The sequence below is a fragment of the Phoenix dactylifera genome, chromosome 1 (assembly GCF_051530095.1).
Source record: "Phoenix dactylifera cultivar Ajwa chromosome 1, Ajwa_hap1_PhDact_Kaust_v1.1, whole genome shotgun sequence".
NCBI lineage: Eukaryota > Viridiplantae > Streptophyta > Magnoliopsida > Arecales > Arecaceae > Phoenix > Phoenix dactylifera.
In genome coordinates, this window is record NC_143190.1 from 18,542,554 (window position 1) to 18,565,262 (window position 22,709).

Here is a 22,709-nt window from a genome sequence, read left to right on the forward strand (position 1 = left end):
ATTATTAATGGTCTAAAGAGCTTGGGTAAATCTTACACTAACCCGGAACTTGTGAGTAAAATTCTCAGGTCTTTGCCAAAAGCATGGGAAGCAAAGGTCACGGCAATCGTAGAAGCCAAAGACCTCAACACCTTGGGGCTAGAACAACTTTTGGGGTCATTGATGACGCATGAGCTCACGATGAAGCAACATGAAGAAGAGTTGCCTAAGAAAAAGACAATCGCACTCAAGGCTACCTCAAGTGTGTGTGAAGAAGAGAGTAGTGAGAGTGAAGAAGAAAGCCAAGATGAGGACTTGGGTTTGATAGTAAGGAAGTTTAAGAAATTCATGAGAAGAAAGAAACCCTTCCCAAGAAAGAAATTTGGAGGGAGAAATGATTGGGAAAAAGAAAAGGAAAAAGAAAGAGACCCAATCATATGCTATGATTGCAAGAGACCGGGACACATTCGTTCCGAATGTCCTCAACAAAAGAAGTATTTTGGAAAGAAGAAGAAGAAGGCATTGAAGGCAACATGGGATGATAGTGACACATCATCCTCCGAGGAAGAGAAGGAAGAGACCGCCAATTTGTGCTTCATGGCGTTCGAAGACGACGAGGTATGTCAAAACCCAACCATAAATTTTACTTTAGAAGAATTGTATGAAGCTTTTCAAGAACTTATGGGTGATTGTAGTATGTTAGGAGCAAAAAATAAAGAATTAAAAGCCCCCAATCAAAAACTGAAGGAAGATATTGAAAACCTATTAATTGAAAAGGAGAACGTTAAAAATATTAACACTACTAACCTAGAAATCAAAAATTCAAAACTTACCATTGAAAATGAAAAGGCAAAAACAGTAATTAAGGAATTAAATCTAAAAGTAAAATCCCTACTCGATAATAATACCTCACTTGCACAAAATGTTGAATCTCTTAAAAAGGATAAGGAAGAACTAGTCAAAGAAAATTTGAATCTTAAGAATGAGGTACATAAGTACAAACCAATTGTTGAAAAATTTACACAAAGCTCTGAAAAATTAAATCTTATTCTTTCAAATCAAAGAGCTGTTTTTAATAAAGCCGGATTAGGATATAAAACTAACAAGCAACAAAAGTATCTAAAGAATTTCTTTGTAAAAGCAAAAGATGTAAAAACTGAAAAACCTACATGCTTTCATTGTGGAAAGAATGGACATAAAGCCTACTCTTGTATTCAAAGAAAGATCCAAACTAACAAGAGTACATTTGTGAAAGCTAAAAACATAACTAAAGTATGGGTGCCTAAGGGAACCAACTACACTAACCACGAAGGACCCAAGAAAACTTGGGTACCTAAGAGCTTCACGTGATCATTTTGTAGGTATGCCTTGCAGCCGGGAATAAAAAGAGAATGTGGTATCTTGATAGTGGCTGCTCAAGGCATATGACCGGTGACAAGAGTCTCTTCGTCACCTTGGAATCAAAAGAAGGAGGAGTAGTCACATTTGGAGACAATGCTAAAGGCCGAATCATTGGTGTTGGTAAAATCTCCATATCACCCTCCTCATTCATTGATAATGTATTGTTAGTTAATGGACTAAAACATAATTTATTAAGTATAAGTCAATTTTGTGACAAGGGATTTAAAGTATCATTTGAATCATCACTATGCATAATTAGTAGTCCAATTGATAATGAGATCATACTCACAGGACATAGGCATGGAAATGTTTACATGGTAGATCTTGATGATCTCACCATGAAGGATGGCCAATGTCTTGTAGCCATGAATCCCAAAGTCAATGAGACTAGTTGGTTATGGCATCGTAGGTTAGGGCATGCTAGCATGGATTTAATCTCTAAATTAATTACAAAGGATCTAGTTAAAGGACTACCAAAAATAGACTTTGAAAAGAATAAAATTTGTGCTGCATGTCAATTAGGGAAACAAACAAGAAATTCTTTCAAGTCTAAGAACATAGTCTCAACAACAAAACCCTTGGAACTAATTCACATGGACTTGTTTGGACCCAGTAGAACTGCTAGTCTAGGGGGTAAGAAATTTGGTCTTGTAATTATTGATGATTTTTCACGTTTTACATGGGTTTCATTTCTTGCACATAAAGATGAGTCCTTTCCCGCTTTTATCAAGTTTCATAATAGAGTTTCGAATGAACTCAATCTTAAATTAAAAGCAATTAGGAGTGATCATGGTACCGAGTTTGAAAATCAGCACTTTGAAAAGTTTTGTGACGAAAATGGTATCAATCACAATTTCTCGGCACCTAGAACACCCCAACAAAATGGGGTGGTAGAGAGGAAGAATCGCACACTAGCAGATATGGCTCGTACCATGTTGTGCGAATCGGATCTACCAAAATATTTCTGGGCTGAAGCAATAAATACTGCATGTCACATTTTGAACCGTGCATTAGTTAGATCCATCTTGAAGAAAACACCTTATGAGTTAATAAAAGGTAAGAAACCAAATATAAGCTATTTTCATGTTTTCGGTTGTCGATGCTTTGTTTTAAATAATGGAAAGGACAATCTAAGCAAATTTAGTGCTAAATCAAATGAGGGGATCTTCTTAGGTTATTCCTCATCTAGTAGAGCATACAGGGTCTTCAACAAGAGAACTCTTGTTGTTGAAGAATCCATTCATGTTGTTTTTGATGAAGCTAATGGAGATTCTTCTAGAAAAGAAGAAGATGATGATGCAGGTATACTTGAAGACCGAATGAAGGAATTCTCCATACAAGACAAACAACATGAGAATGAGATCAAAGAAGATACAAATCAGCAAGGTGAAGAAGATCAACCTCCATCAAGAATTCAAGATCTTCCTAAGGAATGGAGGTATGCACATGGTCATCCAAAGGATCTAATCCTTGGTGATCCTTCACAAGGTATAAGAACTAGATCCTCTCTAAGAAATACTAGTAATTATCTTGCTTTCGTTTCACAAATAGAGCCTAAATCACTAGAAGAAGCTGAAAAAGATGATAATTGGATGAATGCTATGCAAGAGAAATTAAATCAATTTGAAAGAAATAAAGTTTGGACTCTAATGAAAAGACCCCCTAATGTTTCAATTATAGGCACCAAATGGGTATATAGAAATAAACTAGATGAAGATGGGATAGTAATAAGAAACAAAGCCAGGCTAGTGGCCAAAGGATATAATCAGGAGGAAGGAATAGACTTTGATGAAACTTTTGCTCCTGTTGCTAGATTAGAAGCTATTAGATTACTTTTGGCATATGCATGCTTCATGGATTTTAAACTCTATCAAATGGATGTAAAAAGTGCATTTTTAAACGGCTATATAATGGAGGAAGTTTATGTAGGACAACCTCCAGATTTTGAAAATCACTTACATCCAGATTATGTGTATAAATTGTATAAAGCATTGTATGGCCTTAAGCAAGCCCCTAGGGCATGGTATGAAAGATTAAGTAATTTCCTAATTGAAAACAAATTTAAGAGAGGAAATGTAGACAAAACCCTCTTTATTAAAAGAAAAGGAAATGACTTATTGCTTGTACAAATTTATGTGGATGATATAATTTTTGGTGCTACTAATGATAGTCTTTGTCAAGAGTTTGCCAAGCTTATGCAGGGAGAATTTGAAATGAGCATGATGGGTGAGCTCAACTTCTTCCTTGGGCTACAAATAAAACAATCAGAGGAGGGCATCTTCATCAGTCAGTCCAAATACATCAAGAAAATGTTGGAAAAATTCAAGATGAAGGATGCAAAGGAAATCAGCACACCCATGGGCTCAAGTTGCAAGCTTGACAAAGATGAAAAAGGTAAAAGTATAGACTGCAAATTGTACAGAGGTATGATAGGCTCTCTACTTTACCTTACTGCTAGTAGACCAGATATATTATTCAGTGTTTGTATGTGTGCTAGATACCAAGCATGTCCTAAGGAATCACACTTGCAAGCTGTTAAGAGAATTTTTAGATATCTAGTAGGGACATCTAATGTAGGCTTATGGTATTCTAAACAATCTGACATAAATTTAATTGCTTATTCCGATGCTGACTTTGCTGGGTGCAAACTCGACAGAAAAAGCACAAGTGGCACATGTCAATTCTTGGGTGCCAATTTGGTTTCTTGGTTTAGCAAGAAACAAAATTCAGTTGCCTTGTCCACAGCTGAGGCTGAGTACATTGCAGCTGGAAGCTGTTGTGCCCAAGTTCTTTGGATTAAGCAACAACTTGAAGATTTCGGTATCAAAATGGATAATATACCAATTAAATGTGATAATACAAGTGCAATTAATTTAACAAAAAATCCCGTCCAACACTCTAAGTCAAAGCATATAGAGATTAGGCATCACTTTATTAGGGATCATGTGCTGAAAAATGATGTGATGATTGAATATGTATGTACTGAAAATCAATTGGCTGATATCTTTACAAAGCCCCTTTGTAAAGATAGATTCAATTTCTTGAGGAATGCTTTAAGCTTGTATGATCCTAGCAAATGAATTGAATTTGTATTGCATTGCTTTGCTACTCAAACTAGTAATCCATCTCAAGGTCAATATAAGTGAAAGCATGAATCCATCTAATCTAAATGACGAACTGTTTGACTTTCCGGAGGATGGTTACCCTCCCTTGGACTCTTCATAGAGATATTTTCAGAGCCTATATCATAGGTATTCGAAATTTGGTCAAACATTCCTCATTTCAATATTAATAATTCAAAAATCATAACCAAATTATTATAGGGTGTATTATTAATGGGGAGGACCACAAACAAATTCACTCTGTGTTTATCAAAAGAAATCATGTTGTTTAGGGCGATTAAAGAAAAATTTGGGAAAAGATAAAATTCAGTCTGAAATTTTTCAGTGCCGGAGACGTTTCTGGCAAGTCGCAGAGACGTCCCCCCAGGCGAGACGTCTCGCCTTAGTCGCAGAGACGTCTCGGGGACCGAACTAGGGTTTTTAAAATAAGTGAAACAGCTCGAGCCGACCCGAGCTATCTTCTCTCATCCCCGATCAAAAACGAAAACCCTAGCCTCCATTTGTTCTCCATCACAAACCCTAGCCTCCTTCTCCACTTTTTCTTAGGATTTCCAATCATGGCACCCAAAAGAGCTAGGACAACCCGTGGAAGGCGACCTAGGGCAGCGGCCGACGATGAGGAACGGAGGGAAGAACATTCCCCGCCGTCTCCTCCGGTTGCTCCGCCAACCACGACTATTTCCTGTGCAAATCGCACAGTCACGACCGGAAGGTACATAGATTTCTCATTTTTAGATCATGAGGGGTTCTCTATTGGAGAGAGACTCCGAGCCCAAGGGTGGGAGCACCTTTGTACCCTAAATACCTCGACCTACCCCGGCCTAGTTAGAGAACTTTTTAGCAATATGGCCTTAGGGGACCAAGGGTACACTGCATATGTCCGGGGGACATTAGTAGAAGTCAATGAAGATGTCCTATCCACTGTCTTACAAATCCCTAAGGACGGTGAGGCTCCAACCTCACATTCCCAAAGGGAATCAGCCCTAAATCTACTTTTAGGAAGAGAGGACTGCGGCCCTCTTGATGTTGTCAATTCCCAGGACCTAAATGCAGAGATGAGACTTCTTTTAAGTATTGTCAACCGGATCCTATTTCCCAAAACCGGTCGCTTCGATTTTGTTTCGGAGCGAGATTTAGTTATAATGCACCATATCCTACTAGGGATACCCCTAAACCTCCCTAGACTTATGCTAAACTACATTGCCCTATGTCATAGGTATTCTAGGTTTAGTTTACCCTACGGCATGATCTTTACCTTAGTTTTCAAACACTTCAAAGTTCCCATTCCAACAAATGAACCTGCAAAGCCCTTGAGAAACACCGACTATTATAATGAGGGCACAATGAGAAGAATGGAATTTCATAAGATAGATGGGTCGTGGGTGAAGGTACCAAAGAGAAAAGCCCAAATCCTAGAGCCCGAGAACCCACATCATGAGTCTGACCATCACTCTCCTCCACCTAGCCACTTGGATATCCCTGATATACCCTCCAGCTCAGCTGGACCTTCCACATCCATGCCACCACCTCCTCCAGTTAGCGGGCCCTCCTTTCTTTCAGAAGATCAGATGCGCACCCTAGCATCTGCAATTTGCCAACAAATGAGGGAGGAGATGAGATCCATGATCTCTACAGAGTTGGCCCCCTTCAGAGCTTCACATGAAGTGCTTCTACAAGAGCTGAAGGACATTAGAAGTCAAATTGAAGCCACAACACATGAAATAATTGGTGTGGATGCCTCCCAAAAATTCAGATCAATAGAGCTCAAGGACAGCTTGAAGACCATTTCCAAGAGCCTCAAAGAGTTGACAAGCCCAGGAGGCAATGTGGGCACTTTAGTTGCCCAACTTAGAGGGAGGATTGAAATGGCAACTGAAGAATTTGAAGCACTTGTGGCAGCCTTCCACAAGTCACAGGGAGATCAATTTAAGACCCTAATGGATTCAATCAATGCTTTTATAGATGCAGCTTGTAGGATTTATGAGCAACGTCGCCGATAAGGGACGCTTTGTAAACATCTAGGAATCTTCTTTTTGTAAACCCTAGGCTATTTTGAAACACTTTTTGTATTAGAAATCAATACTTGTAATGATTTCTTCTTTTGACTATGTACTGACTTCAAAGGTTTACAATGACATATGAATGACATACTATCTCTTTTGAAACCCTGTGTACATTTCTAACTCTGTGTATGTGATTGTGTATGTGAGTTTGTGATGTGCCATAAAAATCTCATCACATACCTTGAGTGTTCAAATTTGATACAAAGAAACAATGCATCTAAAACAGAGGGGGCACATCTTGTGATAACTATACTAAACAAAAAGATGAGTCTGAAATGAATTTCAAAACAAAGGGGGAGTGATATGAATGACTGAATTCATTAATAGAAATGACTTGGACAGGGGGAGCATAACTTGAATATTCTTGAGTCGTTCATGGAAATATGCTGAATCTTACTAGGAAGTATGCTTTAAGCACCTACAGATAATTTGTCCCCTTCATTGTTGATGACAAAAAGGGGGAGTAGAACCATAGAACCAATATGGATAAGGGGAGTAGAACCAATATGGATACATTGGAATGCAAAATACAAAATTCATGCTTAAAAGTTGAATTGGAAGAGATAAAATTGAAGAATATTGGCTTTAAGATAATTGCCCTTCTGGAAAAGAAAGGGGGAGTCAAAAAGAACTTAGCTTTCAATTATCTTTATACCTGTACATCTGAGCAAATACTATGTATATGTTTAAATTTTGAATTTTGCATATACTCAGTATTTTGTCATCATCAAAAAGGGGGAGATTGTTGACCCCCTAATGGATTTTGATGAATACAAAACACTAGAGTATAATTCCATTTATCTTAACAATTTAATTGAGAAATTCATGTGTTTTATTAAGAATATTGTTAAGAAATGTCTAGGCAAGTTCTCATAATTTTTATGAATTTATTGAAGAATTTTTTTTTGAGATGAAAGAAAAAGTTCAGGGACAGCCGAGACGTCCCCTGATAGTCTCAGAGACGTCTCTGGCACAAACAGGAAGAACTGGCACACTTGGAGACGTCCCCGGCACCTGCCGAGTCGTCCCCACGACAGCGGAGTCGACTCTCTCAGTAGCGGAGTCGACCTCTCAGTGGCGGCAGAAAGGCAGTTTTCAAGAGATATGCGCGAGACGTCCCCACAGCAAGCAGAGTCGTCCCCACAAGTAAAAAGGAGACTTCCCGAGTCGTCCCCAAGATAGCGGAGACGGCTCTCTCAGGGTTTTCCAGAGAATGATTTTTTCGGTGATAAGGCAGCGGAGACGTCCCCTGAAAGAGCGGAGTCGGCTCTCTCAGGGAATTCCAGAGGACATGTTTTTCGGAGATAAAGAAGCGGAGTCGACCCCGATACAGCGGAGTCGTCCCCATTCAAAAAGTGCAAACAAGCAGAGTCGTCCCCGTAAAGTGCCGAGTCGACCCCAGACAACGTAAAAAGTAAAATCTTGTAGCCGAGACGTCTCTCGTTGAAGCGGAGACGTCCCCGGAACGCTTGGGACGCGACTGACAACTTTTACAGGTTTGGTTTGAATTTCAAATCTCTTTTACTTTATCTCTAACGGCTATATTTGCTTTTTGGGCTATAAAAGGGAGCTCTTAAGTGCTTCAAAACAACTTTTCACCAACCCAAAAGCTAGATCATTTAAGAGAGAAGCAAGAGAGAGAAGTTCAAGGGAGTGAGTGCATTCAAGTGAAGAAATCAAGTGCTTTCAAGCTTCCCAAGTGATTTCAAGCTCAACCACTCTCTTCCGCTCGTGCATTCAAAGCTCACACTCAAATCTACGCGATCCACATCGGAAGAATCACCATTTCCCACGCTTCCAACGGCAAAAGGATTCTTCCGGGTTCTATTGTTCATCATTGCCATATTTGCTTTTCTAGAGCTTTTCTTTTCTGTGTAAACTCTTTCTTTGTGGTGCTTGTTCCAGTCAAGGGACGTGGAACAAGGGAAAGGCGTCCCAAGCCTAAGTGAAATTGGGGGTGTTAGGGTTTGTTGTGAGACCGGTGTAAAACAACGAGTTAGGTAGTGAACTCGCAAAACTACCGTATTGTAATCTTGGATTATAGTGGAAATTCCCAAAGGTGATTTGGGGAGTGGATGTAGGAGCAGTGGAAGCTCCGAACCACTATAAAACCTTGTGTTTGCGATTGACCTTTCTCATTCCTCTTTCTTTACTTTAGTGCATATATTTGTGTGTTTTATTTTTAATTAGGCGAAAAGTTTTAAAACACCCAATTCACCCCCCTCTTGGGTGACCATCTCTGGGCAACAGGTTTATATTTATTGATGCATGGATTGTTTCGATTTTTGATTTGTCGTAGACGTAACCGGCACGATAAATACTTGAATGTTGAATTCATGTTTTCAAAGTATATATCCCATGCTTAGAACTATTCTATCTAATTAATCCTTAATCAAGAATCGCAGAATTTAATTGTTGAAAATAATATTTGTTGCCCAGATAGACAACCCAAGAGGGAAGGGGTTAATTGGGTTTTTAAATTAACTTGAATATTTAAAACTTTGTGGATGATTAATTTAAAGCTATAGCGAGTTGTTTAATTAAAGCTAAGTGCTGTGAGTAGTGTCCGGGGAAGAAGATGAGAGACAATGCACTACAAACACAAAGTTTTATAGTGGTTCGGAGCTAACCCTTGCTCCTACGTCCACTCCCTAAGTCTCACTTGGGAATTTCACTATAACCCCCTTGGATTACAGCCGGTTGTTTTGCAAGCTCACAACCAAACTTGTTGTTTTACAAGCTCACAACGAACTCGGTCGGTTTTTCCAGGCTCACCGACTAGAACCAAACCCCGATTGTTTTCCCGGGCTCACAATCAAACCCTTACACACGTTGGTTTTAACTTGGCTCACCAACCAACCTTAAACCCCTTGATTCAATCCCCCGATTGAATCAAGTAAATACAAGAGATAGAAGAAAACAGAAAATAGCTTCTCAAAAAGCAGATTTAAAACAATATAATCGTAAAGGAGTTAGAAGCCCTCAAACGCTTTTAAGCTGGTGAAGAGGTATGGCTTCTGGAACTCCGGTCTCCTCTTGAAAGAGTGGTCGACTTGAATGCAGGAGGAGGAAGCTTTGATTGTTGGGAAGAAGTTGTTGGAGCAGTAAATGCAGATCTCCCCTTTTTCGTTTAAGAGCACTTGGAGAGCTTGAAAACTTGAATGCTTGGAGTGGAATGTCTATCCTCTGCCTTGCTACAGTCCTCTGTGGCTATTTAAGCCAACCCCCATGGAAACTAGCCGTTACTCTGCTTTTTCTGGCCGTTCTGCACACTCTGCGCAGCCTGACAATATGACCGTTGGTGGGTTGGAGTCGACTCGCGCGATCAGGAGTCGACTCGGCTGTAGCAGGAGTCGACTCACGCTTTTCCGGAGTCGACTCGGCAACTATTCCAAATTTGAATTAAAGTTGCAGTCTTGACTGGGAGTCGACTCGTCTTGACCTGGAGTCGACTCGCCAACTTCTGGAACTGACGTGGCAATTTTGGAGTCGGCTCATCCACTGAAGTCCGTGGATCCATATTTGAATTTTGTCCACTCGAGTCGACTCGACTGTCCTGGGAGTCGACTCGAATCTCAGAGCCCGAACTCCCGATTCTCTGTCTTTTGGCTCATCCATTCTTGGAGTCGACTCGAACTTCCTTGGAGTCGACTCGGCTCTCAGTTTCCGAAAGTTGGTCTTCTGCCTTTTGACGTGAAGCTTGTCTCGGAGTCGACTCGAGCTGTCTGTGAGTCGACTCGAGCTGTCTGTGAGGCAGTAACATGGTCTTCTGTCTGTTGATGGTCGCTCAGTCTCGGAGTCGACTCGCGTACTGCGGGAGTCGACTCGAATCTCAGAGTCCGAAAATCGTTCTCTGACTTTTTCTTTGTGTTCCTCTGAGAGTCGACTCTTACCTTCTTTGGAGTCGATCTGCCAACCATCGGAGTCGACTCGCGTTCCACTGGAGTCGACTCGAATCTCAGACCCGAAAACTGCTCTCTGACTTTTCTTTGTGTTTCTCTTGGAGTCGACTCTTACTACCCTGGAGTCGACTCGTTGAACATTGGAGTCGACTCACGCACTTCGGGAGTCGACTCGTTGACAGTTTCTGAGTTGAAGCTTTCTGTCCTTCTGTCTGTTCTCAGTCGGAGTCGACTCGTACTGATCTGGAGTCGACTCGAGCTCGTGCCAGTGAACTTGATACGCTTGGAGTCGACTCGTGATACTCGGGAGTCGACTCGAGTCTCAGACATTGGTTCATGCAGACTTCTTAACTTATCCAAAATACTATGAACCAAGTCTAGGAACACTTGGACAGGATTTTCACTGAAACACTCAATTGAATTCATTAGTAATCACAAGATATACTCAAATACTTTGAGCTCATCAAAATCAAATGGGGTTTTAATCAATCACTCCACAATATTATTAAGGGGGAATCCAGATCCCTAGCCTTCTCTATATTCTTGAACGTTGTTTAATCACATATTATTCTCTGCTTTTAATTTCTGAAGATCAACTAAAAATTACATCTAAAAATTACGCTAATAATCCATAGATCGTTCCCTGAGGAATCGACCTCGGACTTCCGAGTTATACTACTTGTGCGATTCTCCTGCACTTGGGAGAGCAGTTTTATTTTTGCATCACAGTGTTTCATGATTGCAACGCCGGGGTAGTGGGTTGTAATACCTCCATGGCTGATCAATGAAGGTTCTCCTATGGAATTGCCGGGGTGCGGGGAAGCCTTCCTTTGCCCCGGCCTTTCGGAGGATTGTGCAACAGTATAGTTTGGATATATGTGTGTTGGTTGAAACCCGGCTATCGGGGAGGGGCCTACAGAAGGCTAGAAGAGCGGTCCCTAGGTCGTGGGGATTCTATGCTATAGAGTTTCATGGGTTGTCAGGTGGCATTATTGTTACTTGGAAGCAGGGATCTTGTAGATTGGACATCTTCCATGTGTGTAAGCAAGAGGTGATCATGGTGATCTCGGGCGGCAGTAGAGATCCTTGGGTCTTTGCTGCGGTGTATGCTAGTACTGATTTCAGGGAGAGACGGATATTATGAAAAAAGGCATCGCAGTTGATTGGTCAGGGCTACCCTATGATATTGGCTGGTGATTTCAACTGTATTGTTGATCCTCAGGAGAAGATGAGGGGAAGCCTTTCTCTTATGAGAGGAAGATTAAGGAGTTTCAGGATTTTTTGACAACAAATAGACTGATAGACCTGGGGTTCTTGGGCTCTAGGTTTACATGGTGAAACAATCAGCAAGGCATGGCTAGAGTTTGGGAGAGACTTGATAGAGCTTGTGCGACAGCTGGGTGGGTTCAGAGTTTCCCAGATCATAGTGTGAGACACTTGCCCAGGATTGCATCTGATCACAACCCTTTATTGGTGAGTACAGATGCATATATCCCAGTGCACCCAACCTTTAGATTTGAGAAGTTGTGGCTATGTTATCCGCGATCATAGAAGATGGTGAGGGAGGCATGGAGCGCACCAGTCAGGGGAGATGCTATGTATCGGGTGTCCTGCATATTGGAGTTGACGAGGAGGCGGCTGAGGAGGTAGAATCAAGAGGAGGTGGGAGACATTTTCAGGAGGATTGAGGAGTCAGAGGAGGCCATCGCTAGGATACAGGCTCAGGAGGCTCGGGGGGGGTCTGCCGGATGAGGAGGTGGGGGAGCTTAGATCACTATTGGCACTGCATGATGCCCTCCTTAGACAGCAGGAGATATTTTGGAGACAGAAATCGAGAGTACAGTGGATTGTGGAGGGGGATAGAAACACTAAATTTTTCCACCAGGCGATAATGATCAGGAGGCATCAGAACGAGATCAGAGTTATCAGGGGTGAGGATGGGCAGCCGTCAGAGGATCCAGCTATGATTCAGAGGATTATGATGAGTTTTTCAGGGCCAGGTGGACAAAGCAGACTACGGGGGCACAAGGCCGCCTTTGGTTGGGGTATCCGAGGAAGAGATTGCAGCATTGATCAGGCCGGCTGTGGAGAGGGAGATTATAGAGGCGGTGTGGTCCCTTGGGGGGCATGAGGCCCCAAGGTTGGATGGTTTTCCACCTGTATTCTTTCAAAGATATTGGATGATAGTGGGACGAGATGTGACGGCAGCCATACAATTGTTTTTCAGCACGGTAGTGATGGCGGCTGATTGGCAGAGGACCTTCATCACATTGATACCGAAGCGGCAGAATGCCACAGAGCCGAGTTATTTTCGTCCGATTAGCCTTTGTACAACTATGTACAAGGTTATGGCGAAGATTCTTGCCGTCAGGTTGAGAGGTGTTCTTCCTAGGCTTATCAGTCCGGAGCATGGGGCTTTTTTAGAGGGGCGGAGTATATCTGACAATGTACTTATTGCTCAGGAGTTTATGTTTTTGATCTTGGTAGGGCTCTGATGAGGAGAAGCTTGATGGGGATCAAGCTTGACATGGAGAGGGCCTACGACAGGATGCGATAGGACTTTGTGCTACAATCTTTACAGGGGTTTGGTTTTCATGAGATGTAGTTTAGGTGGGCCATGGGCTGCATTCGCGCTCCTTCTTTTGCTCTTCCGGTGAATGGCACACCATCCCGGTTCTTTATGTTGTTAGGGGGGTTACGCCAGGGATGCCCGCTTTCTCTGCTGCTGTTCATCATCTGTGTGATGCATTGTCTAGATCTCTACGGCAGGCAGTGGCCAATCAGGAGTTGGAGGCCTATAAATCGGTGGCGGGCCCCCACGATTTTCGACTTGCTTTTCGCTGATGATTGTTTGCTTCTAGCCAGGTCGTCTCGGCAGGTGGCCCAAGTTATAGGTCAAATTCTTTGAGATTACTGCGCAGTGTCGGGACAGCAGTCAATTTGACCAAGTCAGCTATTATGTTCAGTCCGAAGACTAGAGTGGCGCTGAAGCACTCTATTTTGGAGATCCTGAGGGTGGGAGTGCAGGAGGGTACGATGACATACTTGGGGATCCCACTTTCCAGCCAGCGGCTGCGGATTAGGAACTGCACCTCCTTTGAGCTCAGCATCAGGCACAGATTAGAAGGTTGGCAGATGCATACACTTTCTATGATGGGTAGGATCACTCTGGTTCGATCAGTTCTCACTTTGGTTTCTATCTATCTACTATCCAACGCTATCATTCTGGTGGCGGCCCTGAGGTCCCTTAAGCAGCTTTTCAGGAATTTTATTTGGGGGAGGATTAGTGATAGAGGTGGCACCTACTTGGTGGCTTGGGAGGTGGTGTGTCAACCGATCAGCTCCGGAGGTGCAGTCCTTGGTGGCAAGACGGGAGGCTTTAGCGGCGCGACATGTAGTTAGATTTGTGCTTGAGCCCGATAGTATGTGGTCGTCACTTATGAGAGCCAAGTATGGAGCTTTGGTACCTGGGGTGCGAGCTAGACGTCACCACTCTCCAGTTTGGAGGGAGATGTGTGCTAGGGCTATGGTGGTGCTTCTGGAGATCAGATAGGCCATTGGGAATGGTCGATCTATCGATATGCTGGAGGACAGCTAGGTGACTGAGTGGCCGACTTATCGCATGCCAACCATGGTGGACTCAGCGAGATTAGCAGGTTGCAGGGTTAGCAATTTACTGGACTCAGAGGGGGGCCGATGGAGAGTGGAGTTGATTCGAGAGGCCTTTGGGGAGCAGCTAGCGGAGTTGGTCTTGACTCTGCCAATCCCTACCGGGGGGGAGTCAGACAGGCTTGTATGGAAGCCGACCAGACAGTTGCGGGTGCGAGCTAGAGATCTTCACGCCCTGTTCAGCAGGGAGTCAGCTCAATAGATTGCAGGTGGTTGGATATGGAAGCTATGGATTCCCCATGTGTGGCACTCTTCATCTGGAAGGTGGCTTGGGGCTACCTTCCGACCAAGAGCTTGCTAGCCCGACGTGGCATGCGGGTATCTCAGTGTTGTGAGGCATGTGCGGATATCGAGGAGACCATCGAGCATGTTCTTCTACAGTGCCTTAGGGCCCGAGAGACATGGCGGAGGTCACCTATCCCACTACCTGTGTGAGACCCAAGCCTTTCAGCCTCACGTGTGTCGCACGTGAGGGCAAATGAAGAAGCAAATTCATCGTGATTGCCCGCAGAAGAAGGAAGCCCTGTTTTTAGGGCTTCTTCCTCCTTCCTTTGAGGCCACCCGAGGTAGCCATCGTGCCCGAGTTTCCCTTGGGTTGGAGCTTCTTCCTTCTTCTTTGTGTTGCCACCGAAAGAGAGAGAGAGGGAGAGAGAGGGCCATTGGGTCGGTCTTCTTCGGTACGGGGGTCTTCTTCTTCCTTACCGTCAGAGAGGAAGAAAGCCGCCGAACTTTCGTCGAGGCTGAGGTAAAGCCTTCTCCTCCTCTCTTGGTGATTAGCCATGATGTGTTAAGGTTTTGGAACCGGCCAATCGCCGGAAACTTGGGTCCAAAAATCGGTCGGCCGAGTGCTCCACCGCTGGCCTTGTTCGCTGTTGCCAGCTGCCGGGGGTGGCCGGGCTTGCTCTGCCACCTCCTGCCATGGTCAGAGTTGGCCACCGCGGCCGCCCTTGGGCTCGATCGAGAGGGAAGAAGAAGGGGGCAGGGGGGTCACGGATCCCCTGTTTTGCCGAAGGGGAAGGAAGAAACAAGTCGGGAGAAGTTTCTAGAGAAGAAGAAAAAAGAAGAAAAAGACAATGGAAAGAAGAAGGAAAAAAATGAATAGAGAGAGGGGGTGGTTTACGGGTATGAATCCGAACTCGGGGTGCTAGGTACTTCTACAGGGTCAGCCATGGGAGGATATTAAAATGTAAGTCTTTGTATACATATATTGTAATGAATTTTAAAAGAAGAATATGATTTTTGAATATTAGGTTCTGCGAGAGATTTTCGGAATTAATTGGATTTGTTGTGGATCGCATTCGCAAGGTAAGTGATGTAACCTCTTTTCTAGATTTATCGGCAAACTATATATATATGTTTTACGAATCGAATTATTCGTGATTTCGAATTTGATGCATGGATTATATGTATATTTTTAGAATATTGTATGACTCTGATTGAATGTTTTTGCTTCTGATTTGAATTGTATTTAATTGCTCTAACATTGTGCCTTTCGGTCTGGAACACTGAACATAATGTAAGAAAAGATAATAACTTGAAATAGATTCAGACTCGTAGTCGGGCTATGTTGAGGACCCTACCAATGGGGGCTAATACATTGGTACTGGAAGAAGATTAGTCGGTGATATGACCCTACCACAAGGAATATGTGGTCATAGTTTATGGCTGTTGAGTTGAATCTGATAAATTGAAAGAAATTAAGATATGAACAATATTTGATTTTGACACTGCATGTTTTCATGACTGAAATATGAAATAGAGAACTAATTGAACTTCGATCTGGCTATGTTGAGGACCCCGCCAATGGGTGCAGATACATTGGCAATTGACTGACCTGAAAGACTCACCGCAAGAAGATTAGTCGGTGTTGATGACCCTGCCACAGAGAACATGTGGTCATAGTTCAGGATCCACAAGATAAATTGAATATATGAAAGAATCTCGAAAATCATGAAAAGAATCTTAAAAATTTAAGAAATATTGGACTTGTACCTTGGAACTGCATATATATTTATTTTCTACATATTATTGCCTGATTTATCTAGCTAAAGTGTTCATTACTTACTGGGCTGTTTAGCTTATTATACAATTTTTTGTTGTTTTACAGATTCCGAGAACTAGTCTATTGAGGTTCTAAAATGGGAGAGCAACTAGAAGGATTGTAGCACAAGTTATCTTAGATTAGGGTTATTTAAGTTGATCTATTATCTTGGACATTTATTATGATTGCTGGACATTGCAAGGTTTTTGTTATTTTAATAACTAGGTTTCTGCATGTTGGTAAATTATTGTTCCGCTGTGTATTTAGAACTGTGATACCTTATGACTTGAGTTAGTTGATGGAATAAGAGTGCATTCATTCAGTTAAATTATTTTAGATTTATATAATTGAGATGTTTGGTTAAGATGCCTTACATGTTTGTGAGGAGAGTTTCCTACGGGTGTGCGGCGGTTGGCGCGACCCCCGGCTCGCAATCTCGGGCCGGGGGCGTGACAACCTGCCTCGGTGGTGACTGTACAGGCCCTGACTCATGTGCTGAGAGATTCCATGCAGAGCCCTAGATCTGTGAGGCTGGGATTTTTATGGTGTACCTGTCCTACCACATTTGGTTGGACAGGAATGTTGGCTTGTTTGAGGGGAGGTGGTCGTCTCCGAGGATGGTGGTGGATAGAGCGTCGCGACATGCGAGGGAGGTCATTAAGGTTGCCGTTGTATTTTCTTCGAGGATGGCTAGGGACACCTGGAGTACTCTTTACACTGTTTCAGCGCCCCAGTTTGCTCTTGTTTCTTGGGTGCCCCCACCCCTTGGCTATCTCAAAATAAACTTCGACAGCAATAGGTCAGTGGATGGTGTGACTGGAGGGGTTGGTTTTGTGATCAAGGATCACCACGGTCGGATGCTAACTGCAAGAGGGCAGCGCACGCTAGGGGTTACAGTAGTCAGGGCAGAGCTGCGGGCAGCCTGAGAGGGTTTATCCTATGCCAGGTGAGTACTGGGTGTCGAGCGGGTGTTCCTCGAGAAGGACTCATTTATGGTGACCGACTGGATCCGGGGGGCAAACAGGTATGGTGATGGTCACCCCCTTATCCAAGAGTCTCGCAGGATGGCTCAGATGATGGGCGACTTTCAGGCATCACACGTGTTTAGGGAGGCGAATAGGGCAGTGAACTGGGTCGTCTCCTTTGTCGCCCGGCATTTCGGAGATTTTTGTGGACGTCTGCTTCAGACGCTCCTCCTTCGTCTTTGTTAATTTTTCGTGATCCGGCAGGTTGTACTCACGTTAGACATATATGAAATGAGTAGCCGTTTCTACCAAAAAAAAAAAAAAAAAAAACTGTTACAAGCTGGTAGAGAATTGAGATCTCAGTTTGGTCCGAGGCTTTTATTTCCAATTACGTATCCAATTTGGCATCCATGGTCAGCTGCTTGCGGCACCATTTTGAATGGGGAATTGGGATCTTTAAACTATGGGTAAAATGATTGAAACTGGAGGTGGCTGCAAATGGTGGTTGGAAGGGAGACTACGTCTTTGGCAGGTTCCACATTTATTTCTTTTGTTTTACCCCCTCTAAATCAAACCTTTGACCTTGTGATGCTGATCATTGATGGTGCACCGGTGGCTCTAATTTTCCTCTTCACCCAGAATCAAAACACAGTAGCAATAAACTATGCTACGCAGGCCTAAGTTTTCAGCATTGGGATCCTCGAGGACAGTAGCAATAAGCATGTCAAGAGCGACTGTTTGGTTACTGTCAGTCAATTTGACGGTGGGAGGAAATTTCTAAATCTTAGCAATATGAGTTCCGTAAGCCAGTCCAACCCAACTGGCCAGGGTCAGGTGGGAAGTTTGGGTCTAATCGTCCATCCGGCCAACATTGGTATACAGCTCATGCCACCATGGTCCTACCTAAAATCAAGGCCCATGAGCTCTCCACTACACGTTATTAGGTGGTCGTTTATCATATCAAAATGCCCCAATCTTGGCCTTTTTAAAGGCTTTCCAATATGAAGTTGGCGAGTGGCTGAAATTGTTAATGTTTCCGCAGAGAAAAAGAAAGGTGGGTGCGTGAAGCATGGTTTAATTTCATACCGATCTATTAGAACCTTCAGCTCGCATCTTATTTGACATAGTCTTGGTATCTTATTTGACGCAGTCTTTGATAATTGATATGGTACTGGTTATCCAAATTATGACTTGGGACAAGAAGAAGTGGTTGGCGATGCCATTGAAGTCGAACAGATATATATATTTTTTTTCTTTAATAATTTTTTTTTTAATGAATTATTTTTTTGCCTTGTTACAAGTAGCTGGCAAGACTGCACAAGATCTTACAGATATTTCTAACTTCCTAGAGTGCAAGCGAGTAGTACTTATTTGTGTTAATTTTGGGTAGAAAAAGTTCTCTGTGAGAATTTTTTTTTTTTTTTGGATCCAAGAGGGTCTGAGCGGTGGCAGGGCAAGTCATCCTGCTTCGAGACATCTAGACGATGGTGAGAGATGAAGTAGCCTTTCAGGTCAAGCATATATTCAAAGAGGCTAACGAGGCTGTGGACTGGGTGGTTGCTTATGTGGCCAGCCACTCTAAGGGCATCCTATGGGCTGAGGAGGAAGAGTTACTTTGGATACTCCATGATATGTTATTTTCTAATGTTGTTGAATGTATCCGTACTCGTATTGTATGACATACCTGTTTTAGCAAAAAAAATAAATCTCTACAATTATGGCAGCAATTTATCTTTGAGATTGAAAAATTAAAAGTAGATGTTTGGAAGGAAAGCGCATGTTATCGCTAGAAGATTATTTAGATCCAGCTATTTAATTCTTTCTTAATTTGGCCTAAGTGCGCGTATATTTTAGTTATACTCGAGTTAACACTTGACAAGGGTCATACGCATGAGCATCATCAGCTTGAATTATAATGATTCAGTTGATGGCCGCAACTCCATGAAATTATATTTTGCTTGTAGATAAATTTTGACTAGTTCATCAATGAGGTATCCTATTACAGGAGGTAGGTGGATTAGGTCTGAATTCCGGCGGGGAGGGAAAGAGGTTGGAGAGGGGACAAAGTAATAAGATTTCAAGCTAAAATTAATTATTTGAACTATAGATAAAATTTGATGTTAGGTCGGACATTTGGTGATATGAATAATGAATTAATAAGGGTCTACTGGAACATTTTTTTTTGGGGGTTGTTGGATAGTTTTTGATTAAATTGAATTATGCTAGGTTTGGTAAGCGAGCAAAATGTTTTGTTCAGGTTCTCTTGACTTGATGAACCTAGGTACCTAAAATTACATGAAAACAAAAATTGTAAGGTAAAAGGAAGCGTATATTTTATGCTACTTGTAAATGAAATCATTTATATAATAGAACAATGTTAATTTGGCAAAATGTTGAAAAGTCATTGATATTGGGATACGATCGCTTCCTTCTATGGCTTGTCAGGATAGATGACAAGGCATCATGCCTAAGATAATATCTAAATTTTTAGCTTAGTTCAATAGCTTCGGTCTGTTGTTCTATGTTATAGCCTTGTATCTCTAATCTTTTTGAGCAAACTTGAATATGTACTATCAGGTACCTCCTCTATGTTAGTTAGTGTTTCGGGAATGTAAAATCTTAAAGCATATTTTAAGGGCATCATGTTGTAAGTCACTTTAGATCAACTTTTAACAATATGCGATGATTCTCTCTAAACATAACCAACCATCAACAATTATTCTCTATACTATTACCAAGGCAGTACTATAACAATTCAAGTACATTATTCCAATTTCCTCTTCAAAGTTTGGAGACAAAAGTATTTAATTAACAAAATGGAAAATTGTCAGGTTTCAGTTAACTCATTACGAATTAGCCCATGAAGTAGAAAGAAAGTTTGTACTTTAGGTGATTACCACGTAAGAAGACTTTGAGCCACATGTCAAATAATTTATTGGATGAGTTATCACATTTCAAGGATCAATCTTGCTTTTAAGCGAATTTTAAAATAAGCTCTCATGTCTATGATAGATTAATCAAGCAAGAAACCATGTTTCACCATATTATAATGGAATGCTCATTTGGTTTTCTAAAAGGACTTAGCGTAACAAAGAAGGGCCTTGATGTATAGGATAAATTTAACAAAACAGATCAAAAAGTTATGCTCCGAGTTTGAATTAAACGTATTACCGGTGTAGAAGACATCTTTTTTGTGGAAAAATGCTTGCGCGATTCCAACTCAATATTTAATCTAGTTAATTCTAGGGTTTGGTTAATACAACCTTACTAGGTTCAAACAAGTAGAAGAATGCTATATCAGCTGATTTGCATTTGTAGACTGATAAAAAAAAGAGTAGAACTATGCTACTTTTTTTCCTTTTTTTTTACTTCTAATTTTTGGGTTCCCCTTGTCCCTTCTGTCTTATGGTGAAGAAAGAAAGCAAGTTGGAAACTAGTTGGATGCAAACTTAATGTGTACACAAACATATACAAACCATTTTCACAAAGAACAAAAGGTATGGCTTACACTAAGCCTCAAAGCTTTCCTCAAGAGCTTCCAATTTTTAGAAGGAAACATCACATTCACCCATGCTGGGACCACAAAGCATAGAACCTTTTTTTAAATTTTTTTTCGGTTTCAAGGGAGAGACTTCTCATGTTTGTAGCAAGCTATGCACAACGGCGTTTGCTTTCTCGTCCCTTCACGCAGACAAAACTCATACATCAAACGAGTAAAGTTCACATACTCCAAATAAAATAGCAAGTAGAAATAATTAAATGAACGAACTTCCCCATCACATCACCTCCACATCTCCCGGCCGGGGCCGGCACAAATAAGCTGGCTTGATCAACGGGCGCGAGTCATTGCCCAAACTAACCCTAAAGTCCTCCATTCCTCACAGAAATTATTGGTTAGACCATGTCCACCAACTCAGCTGTGGACCCATCCAATCACAAGCCAATAAGCACAAACATTTGCAAAAAAGAGTATAATTTGTTGGACCAACCTATGCTGGTGGATAAGGTTGTATATAGGTCGGAGTTGACCTATGATCCGACACAACCCACCTAGACCCAATCCGACCCAATTTAAAGAACTTGTGGGACTGGGTTGGGTTTTAAAATTGAACCCGTTCTAGTTTTCAGATCGGATTTGGGTTTACTAAATTCTGACTCAATGCGACTTATTTATTTTTTGGAAAAAATTTGGGTTTTCTACCCTACGACCTGATCCAAATCCGGTACACCGTTAGAGCCCGCGGGGTGCTTAAAGGTTTTTTTAACTCTCTATTCCTCTAATCTATTCTTGTGTTTGAGGACGAGAGAAATGGAAGAGATTGTCTTTTGTATGTTGTCGAATGGCATGAATTTTACATTAAGGCTAAGATTGATTACATTAAATGAAAATACTATTTCCTAAATAAACAAGTTCACACTAATAAAGGCAAAATAGAGTATAATTTTGCCATGTAGAAAAAGTAGATTCATGATGAGTCCTTGAACTTTGTCATGTGTCATTATCAAAACTATATTCCTCATCTTGGCCAATACATGCTTTTCTAGTAATATATTTAGAAAAATAGCAGTAGATGTATTCTAATAAATATAGAAGATTTTACTGCTGAGTAAAAAAGATTAGCCTAGGTGTAATTTTTTTCTACAAAAAAAAAAAAGAAATATTGCATATATGAATAGAAAATTTTTTTTATAGCTAACAAGGTTGAGTCTATTATTATTAGGTTAATTTAAAATGACATCAATCTTTGATGCTTAGGCATTTTCATTTATATGGTCTTACATAACCTGCTTTTTATAGTTTCACTTATTACAAAAGAAACCAACTATAGAGATTCGACCCAATCTTGATTCGGACCCCACCTAGACCCAACCCGGACCCAACTTGGACCTAAATTTTTTGAATTGTGGTTGGGTTATATATGGACCCGATCCGACTTAAACGACTTGTTGGGTCAGAAATTTTAGCCATGGATACAACCCGGTCAGACCTGATCTTGTATTGGATTAGGTCTGGGTCCGATATTAGAATCCGAATAAATAACCGGATTAGGTTGAGGCCACTCATGATTCGGTCTCATCCGACTATTTGAACCTCTACTAATAGACCAATCCAATCATAAAGTAACATGCACAAACATGCATGTATTATTAAGATTTCTTTTTTCTCTATGTTTCTACGTGTTACTTAATAGTTGGACTAGTCCACCAGTTGAGTGGTGGAGGCCGTCCAACCAATAGGTACTCGGACGGAAGAAAGCGGAAGCAAAGGGGAGCAACATAGATGTATTTGTATGTGTGTTGCTTTGTGATTCTACTGGTGCAACCAGTAACTTTTCATATTCCTCGCCCCACAACTTGACCCCAACGCTAATTCTCAAGGTTTCAAACTAAATGACATTATCATCTTATTACTACCGTTATGGCATATTGATACAAATCAATCTAATGAATAATACCTTTTACTATTACTCATTATTTTCATACTGCCAAGTATTATTATAATGGTGATTATTTTTAAATTTTAAATTTGGAATTTTATTTTTTGAGATAAATAACGGAAAACCATT